Source organism: Pholis gunnellus (genome assembly GCF_910591455.1).
Source record: "Pholis gunnellus genome assembly, chromosome: 23".
In the NCBI taxonomy this organism is placed as follows: Eukaryota; Metazoa; Chordata; class Actinopteri; order Perciformes; family Pholidae; genus Pholis; species Pholis gunnellus.
The window spans coordinates 13,239,604-13,254,298 of NC_136550.1; positions in this window are offsets into that span (position 1 = coordinate 13,239,604).

Consider the following 14,695-nt stretch of genomic DNA (forward strand, 5'->3'; position numbering starts at 1 on the left):
CATGAACGCATCATAGGAACGCATGAACGCATCATGGAACACATGAACGCATCATGGAACACAGGGACGCATCATGGAACACATGAACACATCATGTGATCACATGAACGCATCATGGAACACATGAACGCATCATAGGAACACATGAACGCATCATGTGAACACATGAACGCATCATGTGATCACATGAACGCATCATGGAACACATGAACGCATCATAGGAACACATGAATGCATCATGGAACACATGAACGCATCATAGGAACACATGAACGCATCATGTGATCACATGAACGCAGTGACGGGCCATCAGGGCCTGCAAAGCCTTCTCTGCTGGCCTAAACAGAATCACAAAGTTATAGCTATTTTATAATTTTATATTTTTTCTTAAATACATTTCATTTTTTCTTATATGTATTATAATTTATAAAAATATTTTATTCTAAAAATATCTTATTTTCTCATTGCACAGCTACTGTGCTCCTCAGTTGCTCTGCTTCCAGTGCAGCTTGTTTTAAGTAGAGCTTTTGTCCAATCAGATTTCACCTCTGTGTCTCTAGTAAGAAGAGAGGCCCAGGCCTGCAGACTCACCCAGTGCTTCCATGTGCAGTTTAAGTTGAATGGGGACGATATTGTTGATTGACATAGTCTTCAACCAATCAGATCTTTAGTTTGAGATTCATGGACGCACCAGAGCGGTTTGCAGGCCTAGTGTTACGTCAGCATTACTGCAGCTCAGAGTCCAGATGCCTCTCTGCTGCAAGGGTGCAGAGTGTGCTGTGATTGGTCAGTGGGCGGGCACGTGACTATGTGCCCGCGAAACATAATGCTTGCTAGCAGAGCTTTGGTTGTAGCAGACAGAGTTCAAGTGGAAATATTTGAAAGACATTTTACCTAGCTTTGTTTTTTTAATATGAAATGGCGGAAGGAGGAGAAACGGATTTAGTGGCAGAGTTACTGGGAATGCTTTTCTCAAGAAGGACATTTCTGAACTAACTGGACAGTAAGAAACGACCCCACAGCTAGCAGCCCTGACCAGCCAGGAAAAGGATTTGTATGCAGCGTCGGAGAAGCGTTGCACATGTTAAGGCTGGGAATGTGTTTCATTTGATCTGAGCGTCTGTACTTTTGGAGAGACTCGAGTGGATCTACAACTCAACGACCACGTTCGCAGGGAAACAGCTCCACAACCGCGGCCCGTCCTTCGCCGGTCCACGGCCGAAGACGACCACCGGCGGCGGAAGACCGACGACGACCGGCGAAATATTACTGGGGAGGCTCGACTGGCATCAATGAATCGAGAAGGACTTCTTACTGGAACTGATGTACTGGGATTAAACTCTTTGTCAACAAAGAAAGGAGGATAGACAGCATTTGGTAAGTGAACTTCGTTTGTTTTCCTCTACTGTTCATTTGTCTATCGTGGCGTTTTTATGAATAATATTTGAATGGCTCGTGCTCGTGTGGTGGAATGCGTGGATCCGCTGCAGGTCTGCTGGATTGATTTGTCATGCTTTGTTGTCATACGAATATATACGACTGCTCTTGTGAGTTTGTCATTGTGTTACATTGATTTGGACTGTATTGTCCGTTAATGACGCAGCGTCCCGTCATGCTCGTATTCATGTATCTGCACTCTGCATTTCGTGTTTTGTATGCTAGGTGTTGAGCTTCATGTAACATTGTATTTCATTTGTCAAATGTTGCAGTGTTATGTGAATATGCGGCTTTTACACAAAACAAATAATAACCCGTAGCTGTGACGTCATAATGAGGTTATTAGTAGTGTAGAACAGCACTGAAGGCCCAGGTATAAAATCTATACTATCATACTAAACAATGACATAAATAACTTTATGGCAGTTAAACTTTTATTGTGAAGAATTTATAATTTATTACATAAAATGTGTTTATCCTCATTTTTACAGTCGCTGATTTGACAACAAAATATGTCCAAACCCTTTCCGAACAGGCAGGTCGCATTGAAGCTGGTCACGCATGCGTACGCAGCTGAGGACGGATCTGGCGCATCCGATCATAAAAGTTGCATTGAAAAGTGTAACCACGGCTGTGTAGTTCTTTAGAATTTGCCGAGTTACATTTGCTGACCAAAATATGAATTAAAAGTGTTTCCCACACATGAATAAATGGTAAATTACTGCAATATTACTGTAATAATATAATACTGTGGCGTGGAAGATAACAGTCTTAAAGGGTTAAACTAGCTAGCTATTTAGATTGTTCAGTGATACTGCAATTCAAATGATCTGCCAGTTATGAGCTCAGAATTCCCTTTTCTCTCTATGATGTGTTTTTATTTCGTATTTATCTGCATCAACTTTATTTTCTTATCTCATATGATATTGCAAGTAATTTCCCCAAACATCTGCCAAATTTGCATTTTCCTCCCCACGTGCATCATATAGTTACTCATCCATAACAGGGGGTGTGTTAACTTGTGAGTAAATGTCTACATCGGCATGTGAGTGTGCAGTCCTCCAAACATAAGCTTGTTGCAGACCAAACACTCCCCTACTGTTGGCAGCTCTCCGGGTGGTGAGCGTCAGATCAGCACTTCTCGCCAAGACGCCTGTGAGGGGTTTTGTCTGATGGCACTGATCTGGGATTTGGCCCACCGGGAGGACCCTCTGTGGTGCTACACCATACAAAACCCTCCTGCTTGCCTCCTAACTGTTTTTTCGTCACTCTGTCTATCTTCGTCTATCCTCATTTCTCTCTGGTCTTGTCATCCCTGTCATGCTCTCTCCCTCCCTTCTTCCCCCTCTCTTGCTCTCTCCCCGCAAAATGCGTCACAGTGTTTAGACTAATTGACAGCACCTCTTGGGCATGACACAAATAGAGCCTTAATTTACAAGTCAAATATGTATAAGGAGTGTTGCGTAAATGAAGGGGAGCCAGGCAGAGCTGTGGATGCAGCAGGAGTGAATAAAATAACTGGATACAAGATGGTGAGCAGGGGCTTAAAATGGGGCATAGACGGAGCTCGAGAAAAGTGCGGGAAGCCATATAGAACCTTTTACAGTCAACGTCGTCATATATATGTGTGTGCATCTTGGTAACGGGATTGGTGTTTTGCCCCAGCCATCCAGACGAGTTAGTGAGCTTTAAACATTAGATTAAAACTGTTACCAGCATCAAAATGTCTGGTTGTTGCATGTTCAGCTGTCAGTATAGATATTCCATTTAAGGACTCAAGTTCTACAGAAGTCCAACAGGATCACCACCAGTTTCAGACCAACAGGTGTTTCAGTTTAACGAGTGACCGTGTTAACTGGTGGCTTTCAGCCGAATGCGTCTGTGATTGCTCGTAAATGGTTTTTTCGTAAACAATAAACACAGATGAGTATGTATTTAAAAAATGATTGAAGGCTTTTGACAGCTGACGTCAAAACGAGCAACCAGAGTCACCAGTGGTCACTCATTAAACCAGAACCAGGCATCTTTGGCTCCAAGCTATATAATGTGTTGGCTACCACTGGACTGACCAAAAATCCTCACGTTTAGCGCCCATTTCAAAACTCGATGAAGTCAAACCTCTGAGTCTCTGCCATGGTGTTTGACATTCTGAACATGACCACAGACAACGTAGTGACTTGTAGCTCGTAATTCCTCACTGGTGTAACGTTACACGTGGTCTCTCCACCAAATACAAGTATTTATCTGGTCACCAGATATTGGGCCACCTGCTAATGTGTTCTACCTACTTACTAATAGCAAACAACTAACAACTAAAGGTTCTGGAAAGTCAATTTGTTGAGGTTGCATTCTTCATCTTTGTTTGTCCATTCCCATAGCTTGACAAGATGTTGCACTACGCAGTATTTTGGTCGCCGAACAGTGTGCACCAACTTACCTACGTCAGTGTACAAAAAACAGATTGCTCTACAGAATTGTGTGTGTGTGTGTGTGTGTGTGTGTGTTTGTGTGTGTGTGTGTCTGTGGCGGCTCACTGGAGTTTGTCTTTTGAAGTGTGTTTTTGTCTGCTCGTGTCAGCGTGAACACATGAGCATCGATGCATGCAAGTATGCGTGTACAGGCACAAGAGTGTGATTTTATACAGTCGGCGGTATTAGGGTGTCCATGCATGTGTGTATAATATATAAGGACATAAGCATTAGTGTGTGTGTGTGTGTGTGTGTGTGTGTGTGTGTGTGTATGAGAGAGTGGTTGTCCCTGCAGAGAGAAATCCAGACTGCTGGGCAAGAGAGGAATATGATGGATGAACGGGTAGCTGCCCTCCAAACCTCCGCAGCTGGAATGAAGCCATACAAACACACCAAACTTACATATCAATCTGCCTGTCAGTGGATTACACTGTGTGACACACAAACCGCACACACAAACAGCACACACTCCCACAAAGTGTGTGAGACAGAGAGAGAGAGAGAGAGAGAGAGAGAGAGAGAGAGAGAGAGAGAGAGAGGGGGTGAAACAGATGCCAGGGAGGGCGGAGACAAACGTGTAGCGAGATCACAAAATCACTCAGCTTCTGAGAGGGCTTGCACGTTGATGAGTGTGTGTCAGTGTGTGTAGGTGTGAGTGTGTGTGTGTGAGCACCCTCTGGCACCCCTCCCCTGCTATTTTTGCTCAGTTGCCATGGCAACCATCACCCTTATGCTTGTGTGCGTGTGTGTTGGGGCAATGTAAAGTCAACGGCGAGGCTCCCAGAAACTGCATTGTCCCACACTCAAAGCTAAGATGACTCCCAAAAAAACCCCACTTCACCCATAATCCCCTTCTCGCCTCCACGCCTGACCCGACCCCCACCGCTCTAAGATAATCATTCACAGTTTGAGATTATTCATGGCCTCGGTTATGTGAAACAAATTAAGGACACATAGAATGACTAGGTGCTCATTAAGGGCTATTCCAGATAGGGCTCCATTAGAAAATGCTCTAATTAAACTGCCATGGCATTGAAGCAGCATCCGACTGACCTCGCCGCCTCCAAAGACACTTCAGCTCCATCACGCAACCAGGATCCACTCATTACCAGCCTGCACTTTCTCTGGGCTAATGAGCGTGCATGTGTGTGTGTGTGACAATGGATGAAGAGCTTTTTGTACTGCTGACCTGCCTTTCTGAGAAAGACTTAACAGAATATATATTTTTTTAATGTTTCTCATTTAGGAAATGTTCTATCGTGACCAGTGTTTCTGTGTGCATCATTTGCTTACAGCATGTTTGTGATAGTGTACACATAGAAAACAATAAAAAAAAAGACATGCACAGTGCCCTATAGGATGGGTGCTGGATCAATGAAATATAGCAGAGTTGAAACAAGTAGATCTGCACACAAACAGCTGCAGCATCGGGCTCTTCCTCAGACTTGCTTTACATGCATGTGTGAAAACCTGCAGGTGTGTCAATGTCATCATATTGTATTCACACACATGACTGATATGTTAAGTTATGCATTTCTGTGTACAGCATATGTATTCATTGCGCCTCTCACCGTGGATGTCATGTGTGTGCATCAACAGTACATGGGTGTACTGTGCATGTGTTTGCATCAGTGTTTGCATCAGTATGCGTGACACACACACACACACACACACACACAAACCTTACTGCAGACCAACGTAATGGCTTCGGCTAACATTTCCATATTTCTTCACTTCATGAGTGAATAAAATGAAAATACGTCCAGGAGGGAATGAGGACAATAAAAAGCTGAGTGGGACTGGATAGGGCTACATTCTGCCGTGCCATATTGAATAACACCTTAGGAACGGGAGATATCACCGCTGCTCTGCTTTCACAGTGTGGGATTGTTTATCACAGCGATTCACATAGCTCACCACCATGACAATTTGGTTGACGCTTAATTGTCATCGAGATAATTTCAATTTATGATTAAATTGTATTTTGTTGTTTAATTTCTGCGACACAGCTGTTGTGTTTGGTTTTGCTCCTCAACCCAAATCTATGTTGTTAATTTGTCTGCTCATCGAAATGATGCGATTGTTGGCAAAGGGGTGTCAATTAATCCTCAGGTAGTTTGCTGAAACAAATGTTTCACCTCCCGCTCTGCTGCACATAGATGCATTTTAAATAGCTTGCTCTAAACCTCTGGTTCCGACGAGTGAAGCAAATGTGTTGATGTCTTGAACTTGCATTCTCTCTGCTGGCCTTCACCCTCCCGTCCCGCTGACATCTGCCATCGTCAGCAGCATGTGCTCACCAGTGAGTGTAAATTGCCTTGTGTGCTGTGTTATAATCATAGTAAATAGTCCACAGTAACCATTTTGTAACATAGAAGGTGCAACACCCTAACATGAATTTACAGAGGGACCAGATAGTAGCTAGCAACGATGGCTAAACATAGAACACTGAAAAAAACGATTCGGCCCCCTTGTAAATGTTACATGTCTTAATCTAGTTTATCGATTTTAATGTGTAATTGAATCCTACGTATCTTTTTTAATTAATCTCAAAATGTTCTGCGCTCGTTTAAAATGAGTTAATTCCATTCAGGTAAAAGTAATGAGAAAAAAATATGTACAATTTAATTTCCACACGTTTTCCTGTCTGCGCATGGGCAGACTGCGGCGGGATTGTTTTCACTCTGGGGGGATTTCCGTTAGAAGCTCCCGCACTGCCGTCTGTCCACAGGTCTGTTTTCGGTAAGTAAGCAATTTATAACCATATGTGTGCTATATTTGTTCTAAAACAGAGTTTTCGTTACACTTTAAAACAGTGTTTGATAGAAAAAAGCATTTAGCTGACAGTATCAATTGTGTGTTTGCTACTTTAGGTAACGTTACAACAGCTAACGTTAGCTTAGTTGCTACTTTAGCTAACGTTTCAACAGTTAGCTTAGTTGTGTAGTAACATAATGTGAAGGTGATATGTACGTTAACGTTAAGCTGACATGATATTGCGCTCAAGTGTAATGCTAGGTGAATTCAATTGTAGTAGCTTTTAGACTGTTTAAGTAGCTTGTGGACTTCACAAACATGCATGCAAATGTTAATGGACTATTTAAGGAGTGGTAGACTGGCCATGCTGATTGCCAACTGTCACGTTATATTCCTGACTGGTTGCAAGTATGTTTTTAAATATTTTTAGTATGGTAGAATTAGACAAAGCGAACTGTGAAATCACGTTCGTAAATGGTGTTACAGATGCTCTCAGACAGCAAGGGGTTAATGTTACCGTTGCAGCCCTGACACGGTAACGTTAACGTTATATTGCAGCAGCAAGCTGCCAGTAACGTTAACGTTATATTGCTGCAGCAAGCTGCCGGTCAGTCAACACAATGACGCTGAGTGGCAGACAGAGCAACAACAGCAGCTCACTTTGTGCAAGTCTTAAGTCAGAGTTCACCTGAAGCTTCAGTAAAGTGACAGTAATCACCAGGTTGTGCTTTATGAGAATAACTATTAGTAAAAGTAGGGTCATGTACGCAGAACTAAGATAATTAATTATTCCATTAAGAGAATGTATAATGAAGTCAGTGTATTTTTTAAGGTCACTATAGGTTCTAGACATTTTTTGTAATTATTGATGTTTTGAGGGATATTTCAACAACTGTAATTCTTTTCTACAGGAGACAAGTGCTTTCAATCTTAAAGGGCTGCCATCCTCCAGGCATCCAACTTGAGGAAGATGATGGGCATCTCATTCTGAAGTATATGGTAAGTCACCAGCCACATGTACTGTTTTGTATTACAGAAAATGTTTTAAGATCCTAATATCACTAATAGTTACAACAAGTCATTGCGACAACACAAATAACTCAGTTCACACCTGTTGAATAGGTACAGAACATTTCTGTGATTTTGAGTAACAAAAACAATGCTGATTTAACCTCATACTCGACTGTTGTCTGTATGTAATTAAATATATAACTTAAACACTTTTTTCTTTTTTCTCATATTCTCTTTCAGTATACAGGACATCAAGGAGACGACATCCTGAGAGACCTGAAGATATCCACCTGCATACATGTCATCAAAAGAGGGTGGAGAAGCTGGACGTTATGATGACAGTGACATTAATGCTGAAGGAGTAATCATTCTGGACAACATTGGATCCGTAGCCCGAGCTCCTTACAATGAGGCCAGGAGTCACCTATGCACTGAACACGTGAATTCATTCAGAAAGTGCTTTTGCTTTCCCTAAAAGTACTTTGACCAAAGTCAGTGCTGGATTGGTGAATTTCTTCAGCCATTCATGTGAACTCTGTTAATTAAGCTGCATTATTATTTCTGGTTTGGAGGTGATGGAGAACATTTACTGCTTGAGCCATAATGTGGTTTTGTTGTCACTATATTTACTATAATGTGAAATGCAGCTTAAGAAGTTGTTGCAGGCTGAAAAACACGTGTTGGACTGTTGTATTAACACTAGTGTGAACCCTGGACATAGGGGCTTGTTTTTGTGAGACATTGGGTATTATATTCAATGCATCCTTTTGATGTACGTGTTCGCTGTCTGGCAGCTATGGTACTGGTGCATTGTTTTTTTGTTAGCAATGGCACTGGTATAAGTAAATGTCCTGCATTCCAAGTCTTAAGTAAAAGTGTTGTCAGCAAGTATTCTCATCAAAATGTACTTTTACATTTACTGCACTATCAAAAGTATTGTGCAGTAAATGCACAATAGAACTTTAGTTTCTTTTCATCTGAAAAGAAACTAAAGCTTTCAGAAGAATGTTAAAATACAATATTTACCTCTGAGATGTATGGGAGGAGAAGTGGAAAGTATAGCATAACATAGAAATACTCATGTAAAGTAAAAGTACCTTATATTTTTATGTAAGTACAATACTTGAGTAAATGTACTTATTTACGTTGCTGGTAATGAAGATAATAAAATTGTAAAAAGTGAGTATTTTTGTTTGCTTCATTTGTGTAAACATGGAATGTATTGAAAGTTAAGACTAGTAATAGCTAAAAATGTTTAACTAAATCAAACTTAATTTTAGTTTGTAGAAATGAAACCATTAAATTGATCTCAATCTACTAAAACAAAAAAGGTAAATAGTAAATGAGGTTACATAATACATTTGAGTATACTGAACATGAACATAGTGAGTAAACTTTACTCAAAATAGTTGAGGTAAAATTATGAATATAAATTAAGTAAAGTCAACTTAAAATATATATCTGGATTTAGATACATTTATTTCGTGCAACCACTTACCTAAAAAAAATTAAGTAAATCCAACACAACATTTTTTTCAGTGAAGAACTAATTGCTGAATCGAACGTTAACTTGTGACAGCAGACGTTGCGGCGTTAGATTACAAGAATGTCTGTATTCATGAATTGTGGTACATTGTAAAAAATATGTTATTGTCTACCGGCAGTCCCCGGAGACTCCCAGGTTGCTCCACGGCCCTGCCTTTGCCAGGCTACGCAGCGCACAGAGCTTCACAGAGCCGGGGGTGAGAGCGGACGGGCAGGTATCACACCCGTGCAGAGCACCGGAACAAAACCACCGACACATCACAGACTGCCAGTATGGCGATAACATCCGAAACATACAATATTCCCTCTCTGTGGTCTCTGTGACTTGAGAGTAACTTTTAGAATACAGCACCTTCAGTGGACACTCCCAGTGTTTCAGAGCAGAGAATCTTTTTTCACGATTTTGAACTCTAACTTTGTATACACATTTTGCTGGGGTAGTTAAAAACCTACCTTTCTGCGGTGTATGTATTGCTTTACCCGGACTTTAACCCTGTGGTAACCACAGACCTTATTGCAGGCATCTCTCCAAAAAGGTTCTTTTTAAAAACCCAGTGAATTCGATGACAGAAAATGCTGACTCATTTCCGTGTTTCAGGACTCATTCCTGCTGCACTCTATTCCTTAATTGACCCGCGCTACTCTTATAACAACATGACTCCATCCAAACAGTTTTATGTAAATGATCTCATTAGAAAAGCTGGATGAAAGCAACAACTCCAGCACATCTTTCAGCAGAGCTGTCAATCGCACCGCTGCAGCTGGAGACTCTCGGCTATAAATCAAGAGGACACGTTATTGGCACCTCGCTGTCATCATCTCGCTTCAGAACAAAGCAACAGACATGGTGTCACAGGAGCTGAAACAGAAGAACCTGCCCAACAGCACATCTATAGACAGCCAAGCTCTCTTTCTTTCAGGGGTTTTTTCCTGACATTGGAGCCTTGTGTTCAGGTTCACATTGTGTGCCTCAACCAGCCCGTGGAATCACACATCTAATGGACTTTCTAGTCATTGGCCCATTTGTAACCTTGGCTTTAAATTCCCATTGATTATGCAAAATGTTCACGTACCACTATCACACTATGACATGCCATTATGATATCAAATATCAGTTATGTAAAGTTACCGCAATCAAGTCTTTATCTGAGCTGCTGTTTTTTCCCCTAGACACACATCTCGGGTTCAGAGTCCAGCTCCAATCGTTAAATTAAGTGAAACCCAACATCATTATTTCAGCTTGGTTTTAAAGTCATTGGAAAAAAGCTTACTGGGTCGGACAATATGTTTTGAAATGTTATGCTGCTCATGCCGGCATGGTGTATAGTTTTCTAAAAAGAGTTCAGTGTTCATTCAACAAATGGAGCCAAAGTTGTGTAAATGTTCTAAACACATTAGAAACACAGGAAGGTTGTCTATATAAAAAATACAATCAGCTAAATAATTTTAATCTGGAACCAATTCCATCCCAACTTTTGTTTTTTAGTACTGAGCTATTGACACATTTCAGTTCTACCAAAAAGGAATTCTGGGAAATAAAGGGTTTTCCTACTATGTTCAACATTAAAGATAACAGCAATATAAACATCTCTGTTTATATGTTACTATATGTAAACATTTTTTATCATTTCATACATTTTATGTTTGAATCCTGTTGAGATATACTTTAAAAAGCTACACTAAGATTACAGTAGAGTAGATGGAAATGTGTTCATGGAACTCAATTCTGCATTTAGATTGTGCATTCTGTTTGAACACATTACCATTAAAGAATTACATTTCAACCATTTGTAAATGATGGCAATAATGCCAAAGCTCGAGTATCAGGGATTTAGTGAAATTCAAAAACAGTAAATATATTCATATTTATTCATTGTCAGTTTTGTCAAACTGTCGAAAATGCCTCTAACCATCACCTCACTGTCACTGAGAAACATCTTGCTGCTAACATCTCTCCGCATCACAATACATAAACCATTCATTGTTCACATCCAGTCATATGTAAATTGTAACAGGTTATTATATTCATTCTGAATCTGTAAAAACACAAGACTCTCAATATTAAGTGTGAGCCTCCCAGAAATCTTTTGATTTCAGCAAGTTTTCTACACACGCTTTAGTCCAACCAAAGTGACATGATTTATTGTTATCAACATTATTAAAACACTACACAACAGAATGACATGCTGTCATTTTTTAACACAGCATCACACTGGGTCTCCTGGGATCTCATTTACTCGAGCATCATCACCTTCAGATGTAAGTTTCTCACAAGACTCACATGCTACAACACATGGAGGTGTGAAAACTGCTTCATTAAATCTGCCTGGATGCCATCATCAATACCGCTGAAATTGTGAGTTAATCCAGAAAATTTATAATTTTCAAACTCGTCCACCTGCTGCAATAGTAGTTAACCGCACACACATAATTAAACTCACTATAATCAAAGCTTTTTCTTTTTAATTACTGTACCACTATAATCAAAGCTTTTTCATTTTAATTACTTTACCACTATAATCAAAGCTTTTTCTTTTTAATTACTGTTTTACTGGATGCTAATAATATCTCTCAAATAGTGACATACCACAGGTCTGATTGCCTAATCGGAGTCTGCTGCCCCATTACAGTCAACAGTTAGTCTCAAAGAGCTACATGTGGTCGAATGTGCGTTCGCATGTTCAATTTATCTCTATTCCCATACCCGGAAATGGCGGAGCATCACCGACACAGTGTCCTTAGCTTTATTAACTTTCTGTCTCTTGCTGTTTTACTGACCGGCAACCCACAGTCGGCTCTTCCAGCTCCAGCGTTTCAGCTTATCGTGCTAACCTCAGCACATGTTGCTAACGTTGTACGGCTAAAAGTTTCCAGGTGGAACTTGCTCTCTGGGTCCGCATTAGGACGTCAATTTACACACCGCGTATTCTTCGGACTGTGTTAGTTACGCACAAATACCCAAACCGAATCGATCATCCAAATAATTTGATGACTTTTTGATTTGATGCCAACAGTGACTATAAATTGTGAATTTGTGTCTCTGCCGCAATTTATAACAGGTTTCAGTCACTGTATTTTTACATAGAGGACTGGCCCTGGTGCAGCTTTCCAATAATACAAGTGTTTGTACTGATTCTAGCAGGCTTGCCAAATGGAAGCTGGGATATGATCCAGCTCCCTGAAGCAGTGAGCAGGGTAAGCAGGCATAGAGAATTGATGAATGATACTAGTAGAGGTGATAAAACCAATACTCCTGTGATTAAAAGTAATCGGTTTTTGATTATAATACAGGTGAGTTAGGACAGTGTTAGAAAAATTCACTCGAGCCGTGGTAACAATCATTAAACAGGACATTTATTCTTTGCAAAGAAAGAGACAGAGTTGATTCACATACAGCATACGTGGATCAAGGCTGCTCGGAGATCTGTCTCTGAGCCTCGGATATTTATACTAAGTAAACACAGTGTCACAGGCAATATACGTCACGAAAGGATAACACACACGAGTTGCCTTCATACAGCATATTCTATGTATCTGGACACTTTAACAATTCGTTCTAGTACAAAGGTCACTTTTGTAATCAGAAGACGCCATGAAGTATTGACGCCGTCTACAACTTTATTTACTATTACAAGCAGTGCTGAGTGTTCTCTCGGATAGACTAAACAGCTGTGGCGCTTAATGTCAGAGGAAGTTCACACAACAAGGACAGGGTGCCATAAAAATGACACCAGACTTTGTAAGCACACATTATAATTATTCATTTAGATGTTGACCCTAACAGACAGTATTGGCTGTAGTGGGTTATCTATTGTATTTGTAGGTATGCATTCATTTATGCGAACAGCAGAAGAAGTGACCAAGTTATTGTAAACTACTCTGAAGTGATACTTATGGACAAAAGTGAATGTGAAAAGAGAGGACAACAATGAGAAGGAGGGGTTACTGTAGAGAATTCAACCAATTTATTATCTCCTAAGCGGGATGAATGGACGTCCCGGATTTCATTTGGATAAGAAATGAGGCACAGCGAAGAAAACCGATCCGTCATCATTTCCCCTTGCTCAGGACAGGCTATGAATGGCTCTTAAGAACACCATTTATTAAGGCTCACGCTGTACTATATACCCCTGGTTCCTCTTAAAATGCTCAATTGCACCACTGCTGGTCATGAATCACAACATGGACTGTCAAATCCCCAGGGACAGAGTCTCAGAGAGAATAAATAAAGTGCACCATCAGCCCTCTGCAGCGGTACAGCTTACTGGAGGTGACAATATCATAGCCCTCACTTTTACTAGTTCTGTTCTTTTGGGTATTGGAAGAAATGATTTATTCTCTTTTTCTTCATTTTCTTCTACCATCAGCTGTCTTTTCTGCTCTTTAATTTCATAACCGATCGATGTTTATCACTCAAGGCTCAAATTAAAGCCCAACTGATAAATTAGCATCAACCTATTTTGGATTATCACAGATAGCATTACAAGAGTATTGCAGAATAGAAAATATAAGTCCAAAGTATTTTCGCATTTTCTCTTGGTGATGATTAAAACGTTGATTAATCAAGCAACGTTTTATTGATTGGTATACTAAATGTCTACACATAATGATTGTAACAGTGAATAAGGACCTACCCGGCTTTACAGGAACAGTGCTGTTCCTTAAATTCATTGACTTCCATCTCGATCACCGGCTGATGTGGTGGATCACTTTTACACTGTGACCTGCTTCAGCTTCTATCTTTATCTATGAAACCTGTTGAATCAGTTTGACATCCTGGATAAATCTTTCAAATGCATATTGTCTGCTTCTCTCTGACAAGACTTTTTCTGTTCTTCCAAAAAGTTGATCATATTTATTCAGAGAGTGCAGTTAGTTACAGCGTGGGCTCTGTGGTAGCTTTGATGGAGTAGTACCAGGGGGGCGGGGCTTAGGGTAGGGTCAATTACAGTAGAGAGATATCTTGTCTTGATCATTGTGCTGCTGCTGCTGCAGTTGTTGAATTGGCTGACAAAACCCACATCCATTAGTAAATTAACCTAAAGATCTGACTATCCAAAATGGAACCACCAGTATGGTACAGTCATTTGTATCCGTCATCCTATAAAGTTACATTAGAGCTACTCGTGTCTTTCACAGCCAGCATCCTGCTGACATACTGTAACCAATACAATCTACCCCCCACACACACACTGATGGGGACTTCTCAAGCTAAATTAACAGCAAATAGCTGCTGTCTCGGACCGTTTTTGTCACAACAATGAAGCATGTAATTGTTTTGTACACATGCACCAAGGCCAACCGCAATATTTACCCCGCAAACACTCTCCCTCTCAAGTCTTTCATGCATGCAGGCACATTTATTCAGGGCTCTCTTATCGGGTGCCACAAAACATGCAGGTTTTGTGGCGGTGTTGTGTTGTGTAATTGTTTGTGCACCGCTGGCGAGCACTTCACAGTCCTACCTCGGACATGCT